Source organism: Typopeltis vanoorti, chromosome 21 (genome assembly GCF_054136105.1).
Source record: "Typopeltis vanoorti isolate ZY-2024b chromosome 21, IOZ_Tvanoo_1.0, whole genome shotgun sequence".
Taxonomy (NCBI): domain Eukaryota; kingdom Metazoa; phylum Arthropoda; class Arachnida; order Uropygi; family Thelyphonidae; genus Typopeltis; species Typopeltis vanoorti.
Window position 1 is genome coordinate 43,759,750 of NC_143569.1, and position 7,076 is coordinate 43,766,825.

Here is a 7,076-nt window from a genome sequence, read left to right on the forward strand (position 1 = left end):
AATGAATCACATGTCCCCCTCATACAGAAACTATGCTGTATAGACTGAAACAAAAGCATATGTTGCATGGGCAAACACAGTATCTAACTAAAAACTATTGTTATTAATTAGATGTGTGTGAGTTCGATTTCCCAAGGCAGCAATAAAATTCAACCGAACGTGTTAAAACTAAGTAATATATATATATATATATATACACACACACACATATATATATATATAATGAATGTTATGGCAGTTTCACATTTGGAATTCGCTTGAAGAGAATTAGCATTTCAACTCAATTGTCAGCTATGCTTTTATCTTTCGGTTGCGCGATCTTTTGTTAATACCGCACCAATCATATGCACGTTTTAATAACCTGCCTTTGCTGTCTGATTCGCGTTAGGCTAATTACCGTAAAGGGAGAAAAGTCACAAAAGAGAAAAATGATCCTGGTCCGGAGATTCCCTTATTCGGGTAATATTCACTAATTTCATGTTATCAGTCTGTGGTTTGCCAGTATCGGTAAATGGTGATATTATTTGATCTATTCTACGTTAAAAAATTTAACCCTGAGATGGATAAGTGGCTGATAAAAAAATTAAAAAAAAAAATCCCGCGAACAATCAGAAGAAGCAGAAACAGACTCAAAAAAAAAAAAAAAAAGACAGTATTTCATATTTTACCAGAACAGCCCGCATCGTCTTCAGAACCAAACGGTAAGAGGCAAAAAATGTAATATATGCATTTGATTTTTGCAACATTCGCTGTGTATGTTTTGTATTGAATATAAATACAAAATATTATAATAATATATCTCTCTATTACGATTTTTTTTTCCGAAGGGGCGGTGAAATATTTTAATTTTTGCAAAGCCTGGCCCTGACATCCAGAAGTTTGGGAAGCACTGGATTATACAATATATAATAATTTAAAAATAATGAATATATTTTACAACATAAAAATATACATGGTGTGCAAGAGGACAAAAATCAATAATAGACTACTTTATAGCAAATGAAAAAGCAGCAAAACTCTTCTTAGATGTTCAAGTTAGGAGAGGGCTAGAAATCGACACAGATTACTATTTAGTACAGGCAAAACTAAGATTTCACCAAACTGGCTACAAAATACACAAACTAGAGAAACAAAATCCAATTACAAAGTAAGACTGCTAAATAATTCAAGTATAAGAAATATTTATACCAAGAGAGGGTTAATAACTACTTAGAAAAAATACACGAAAATGAAATCATCGAGAAAATGGGATATGAAAGTCTAGGAACACACAAAAAATATCATAAAAATAAAAAAATTACATATATGGGACAATGAAATAAAAACAATAATTGAAAATAAAAAGCTGGCTTTTAAAAGATGGTTAAGTAGCAAAAAACAAGAAGATGAAATTGAATACAAAAAAAAAGACGAGCAATAGCCAAAAGAGAAACCAGAAAGAAACACAGAGAAAGCTGGGGAAAATTTGTATCATATCTAGAAAATGACATACAAAATAAGAATAAGACCCAGTGCGTACAAAATACTAAAACACATGAATGCAGATATAAAAGAAACTGCAAATATAAATTGTGAAATAGATGTAAAAGAATTCTTGGATTACTTTACAGATCTTTGGACGGATAATACTGGCATCAAAAATAATTACACCAGAAACTTACAAAATACCTTAAATAATATGATAACAATGAAAGAATTAAAGGACAACCTAAATTAAATAAAATATAGCAAATCAGCAGGAGAAGATGGGATAAACTCCGAACTGTATAAATTTGCTGGAACATCAAGATTACTAAAATTTTTAAATAAAATATATACAAATACCAATAGAATGGAATACAAGTATAGTAATACCTATATTTAAAAAGGGGGATAAAACAAAACCTGCTAACTACAGAAGTATTAGTTTATTGAATAATTGCTACTCTATATATGTACTCTATAGCAGAGGCGTAGCTGGGGGGCGGGGGTCCGTCCCGGGCGGCACTTTGAATTTTCGCAGTTAATTCTAAAATACAGTCTCGAGAACCATTTCCAAATATTGTAATACTATTGCGAATTTTCCTCACAATTGCTGTAAGTGTTACTAGTTGTGAGAGGAGTTTTTCTAAATAAAATTGATTAAGAACCACCAACTATGAAAAATTAAATGTTGAAATTAAAAGTTTTACTTCAAAAATAAATATAGTGTTTTAATTTATTTCCCTATACGTCATTTTGACTTTTTGTAGTATTTTTGGTATGTATTGAGAGGGACGGCTAAAGCTCTAGCTACACCACTGCTCTATAGAACACTCAATCCAAATATAGTACAAAAAGAAACACTTTTGAAAATATACAATATTTTAGCAGTGCCCACATTGTTATATGGCAGTAAAATTTGGGCAATAAACAAACAAGATAAACAAAGAATAAAAACAAGTGAAATGAGATTTATGAGAAGAACTGCAAAATACACATTATTAGACCAAAAAAGGAATGAAGATATTTTAAAAGAACTAAAAACAAAATCAATAGAAGAAAAACTAAACAATTATAAGCAAAAATGGATAGAACATGTAAACCAAATGGCCAACACTCGATATCCTAACAAATACTAAAATATAAGCCAATTGGAAAGAGAAGGCAGGGTAGACCCTAAAAAAAGGATGTTGCATGGGTAATGAGACCAGAACAGACCAATATGGTCTATACCCATAATTAGCATTATGATGATGAAACATATTGAAAAAATGAAAACAGAAAGATTACCAAAACAAGTCTTAAATTACAAACCATTTGGAAAAAGAAACCAGGATGCCCTCTTAAGAGATTCAACGATAACTTCTAAGGCCAGAACAGGCCACTCTGGGCTAAATCCTTGAAAAAGGTTGATAATGAAATCTAATAACATGTCATAAATATAAATATACAAAGTTGTGATAATGACCATGAAGGAATTGAAGTAAAACCTCAGGGAGGTATTCATGAGAGATGAGAACTTAGCGCCCACCTATCTGTATCCGCTGGGAAATCCACAATATTCCGCAAAACAAGAAACGCAGATGTGTTTATGGCATTGTGCTAATAAACACATACGTGTAATTCTTTCCTTATATTCAAAATGTAAGTCCCACCAAAAGGTGGGACCACAAAAATTCGCCAATAGGCTCATTGTAATGCTCCCCTCCACGGTAATCTTTAGTAAAAGGCGAAAGATTATCACGACCTATGAAGGGAAACCTGAGCAATTGAAGAAACAACCGAACTTGACGATATAAGGATAACGCGATATAAACCATTTATTGGTGTAGCAAAATTAAAACGCTTTCGTAATTATTTTGAAAACTTAACAATGAATTAATATAGAAGTTGAAGTCAAGATTTAAGTTACATATTGTTTTTATAAATGTTTTGTACTTTACTTTAAACATAAAGTTTATTTAATAAATATTATGTTTAACATGTTCTACAGATATTTGACAAGAGATACACTTTAGCCTGATGATGTCACGAGGGAAAAAATTCCATATAACATGAATTGGTATAATTGTGGAGGTATAAAATTAGCCATTTCTTTATACGTATTTTTTTTATCAGATTAATATATTAATAATTGGTAAATTTATGAGATGCGCAGGTATAACTTCCGATATCTGTTAATTTGATATACTCTGTCTGCTATGAATCTTGATTTCAATACAGTATTAACTCACGAAACTTTCATAGTTTCTACAAACATTCGGCTTAGAAATAATGTTGGATTTAATATTCACTTTGCGTATGTAATTTTACATTGCCGAAGTGAAGCTGTATGGCTTTTTTTCAGTAATAGACAATTACTAGAGCAACTCGTTGCAAAGGTGGAGAAAGCTACACACAGCCGAGGTTGACAAGATTCCATTCACATTCAGATAACTTTATTACAGTATGTTGTCATAATTGTTCTGTTTTATTATTAGTTATTATTGTTAATCTCTTACTGTGCCTAATTTATAAATTAAACTTTATTATAGGTATGAATGTATATGAAAAAACAGTATATATGTATATATATGTATAGGGTTCGGTATTATCTGCGGGATTCTTAGAACGTATCCCCCGCCGATAAGGCGGTGGTGGTGGGGAGGACACTGATAAAAGGCGATTTAGTTCTGAAGCAATTCAGCTTTTTGAAAACAAGATTATGTGTGTGAATCCCGTGAGAACGAAAAGTGAACGTTAACGTGAAGGTCAAGACCGTTTGCGCGGGAATGTTCGGGGCCTCAATCCTCAGTTCAGGGACCCGAGAAATCATATAAAGGAGGTCATCTAAAAAAAAAGAAAAAAAAAGAGAACTTCAGATCCAGTTCATTCGCCGTCGGCCCGTTGAAGCCGCGAGGAATAACAACCATGAAGCCACGGAAGGAGAAGAGAAGCAGGAACAGCATGCATTGCCAGTAGGACAGTCTGCTACGTCAGACCCCTTCGGCAGATTCAGTAACACCGGTAAAGATGTGCTTCAAGTCCCGGGAGTCATCCACGTGAGACGACGGTGACGACAGAATCTTTGCGTGGACGTTAAAACCTGAAACGGATGGGAAGCTAAGGGAACTTACGAAGGAACATACTAACGTTAAAGAAGATATACGAGTACGGTTTGTTGTGATTGCTTTAGATATGTGAAATTGACTGAGAGTCCATGGGACATTTATTGTGCTTAATACAGTTCAGGACTGGAAGGTCAATCTAAGAATAAATTGTTCACAAATATAGTTGGAAATATTTGTTATAAATTATATTATATTATAGAGCATGATAATCCTAGAAATGAGAAGGGCTGATAGTTTCTTTGGTGTCAATATATAATATGTTGCATGACTGTGCATATAGTAATGTTTAATTGCTGAAATTTTATGCTTAGAGTAAAGTAAGAGTAACAGTAAGAGTAAAAAGTAAAGTAAAAGTAAGAGTAGAGTAGAGTAACACTCGGGAAGTCGAGGTCGTAATTTTATCCTTATAAGGACTGGCTTAAAGGAGCGAAGCAAGAATGCTTTTCATCTTCCCCGTTATCTGTAGAGGACATTGTAGGGATAAGGTGTTATTTAAGGTGTTATTGAGCTATTAAAGCTCTGATCATGGCAGGTGGGCAACAGCAATAGCCGAGCCTCAGTTAGAACTTCATTGGCTACAGCATTGCCATGCATTATCCTCCAAGGGTATTGGATTGAATGAATCAATCGAATCACTCACCCAAACCGTCGTAATTTTGTAGCGTAGGACGAGGTATATCTGAGAGATACATTCATTACTAGTATGTGCTAAAATGCAAAAAAAAAATAAAAATAAATAAAGAACAAACACTGCAAATATAATACTTGATGGCACAAATTAAGTGAATATTGAATCCAACATTATTTCATAGAGGAATATAGAAACTACAAGAGTTTCGTGTCGAAAATATATATAGAAACTAAAAGTTTCGACGGAAACAAGCATAAGTAGTGCAACTTGGGGCAACTCGTTGCTAAGGTGGAACAAGCTACAGATGGCTTTCCTTAGTATTTTTTCTATAAATGTAAAGCACATCTCCTAGATATGTATGATAAAAAATACGCCTTTGGCTCTCTATTTCAGTAATACATGATGGTTTATTTATTTTCAATTACAATTATGGAAACAAAGAAATATAAAGAATAAAAATTTTTGTTACAAAATAAGCATGTATCTGTCAGATCTGCCGCGATCTCCGCAGGTCAAATATCACAAATCTTTGCATAACACGTGTTAAACCAAACTGACAGCAACAAAAGTGCGAAATAGCACTCATAATATACTCACGCGCAGCTACTCATGGCCTTCAACCTATATACTCACGCGCAGCTACTCATGGCCTTCAACCTATACAATAGATTTAGTAAAGGATATAGAACAGGAGTCTCAAACTCAATTGGACCGCAAAAAATTTTCGACTAAAAAAAACTGCATTAATTAGAATCGAAGGGAAGTGAAAAAATGAGTATAAATAAATTTGAAAATTAATGACAAAAATTTTGCTTATTGTAAGTTTTTATTGTATGTCATTACAAGACATAAAATAATAGTATAATGATTATGACAACTCAAAAAAAAATAATAATATAAAGAATATTTTTATTTCATTAATATTTACAATCTATAGCATTTAATTCAAATTAAACCGAAATTAAATTTTATTTGAATAAATCAAATATTTATATATTTATACATTCTAAAAAAAGTATAAACTCATTAATAACATCACAAAAATTTACAGCCTCCTGTCAGTTTGAAATTTTGTGTTTGTGTTGAAAAAAAATACTTCTATATTTTTTGGGGGGAATTTTTAAATGTTGCAGAAAATATTTTGGAGAAAAAAATATTTTCGGATTAATATATATATATATATATATATATATACTTGCATAATATAGTTTACCATTGATTAGGATCGGATCTCACATTGAAATTGAGATATAAATTTTTATTACTGCAATTACATTATAGCAGGTGGTTGCATCCATATTGTAACTATAAATGTAGTATGAAAACGAATAAATCGATACCGTATTTACTCGAATATAACTCGCACTTTTTCCCCAAAAATTAAAGCTAAAAAATCATGGTGCGAGATATATGTGGGGATTTTTAGAAACTAAAGTTTTCAGGGAAAAAAAAAACTGAAAATGTGGATGACTTACCAAGAATCTCCTCTTCGTTATAGATACTTCCAGCCCCGAGTGCTGTTTCTTTGTGTGCATTGTCATCTTCTTTCCCATTATTCCAAGTAAAAATTACAAGTAATTTACAAGATTTCAGATATCTTGTAAATTTTCAGATTTCACTTCTTCACAAAGGTATGAGAAGTGAAAGCAAAACGTAAAATAGATAGCAATGGTAGGCCAATAGAGATAAAACAGCTATGAAGATGTGGATATGATTGGTGCGGTATTAACAAAAGATCGCGTTACCAAAACACAAAGTTAAGCCGACATTTCTGAGCTGAAACGCTAATTCTCTTCAACCAAATTCCATATTATTTATCTAAAATTGTCATAACAACATTTACTCTATATGCTTAGTTTTAACACTTTTACGAA

General features: G+C 32.2%; 1 non-coding gene across 1 annotated transcript; it reads right to left on the reverse strand.

The window, feature by feature from the left end:
• Positions 1-3,109: 3,109 nt before the first annotated feature.
• LOC150094802 (U5 spliceosomal RNA) lies at positions 3,110-3,230 on the reverse strand. The gene has a single exon (XR_016550205.1). It is a non-coding gene; the product is annotated as a U5 spliceosomal RNA (small nuclear RNA).
• Between the last annotated feature and the right edge of the window lie 3,846 nt (positions 3,231-7,076).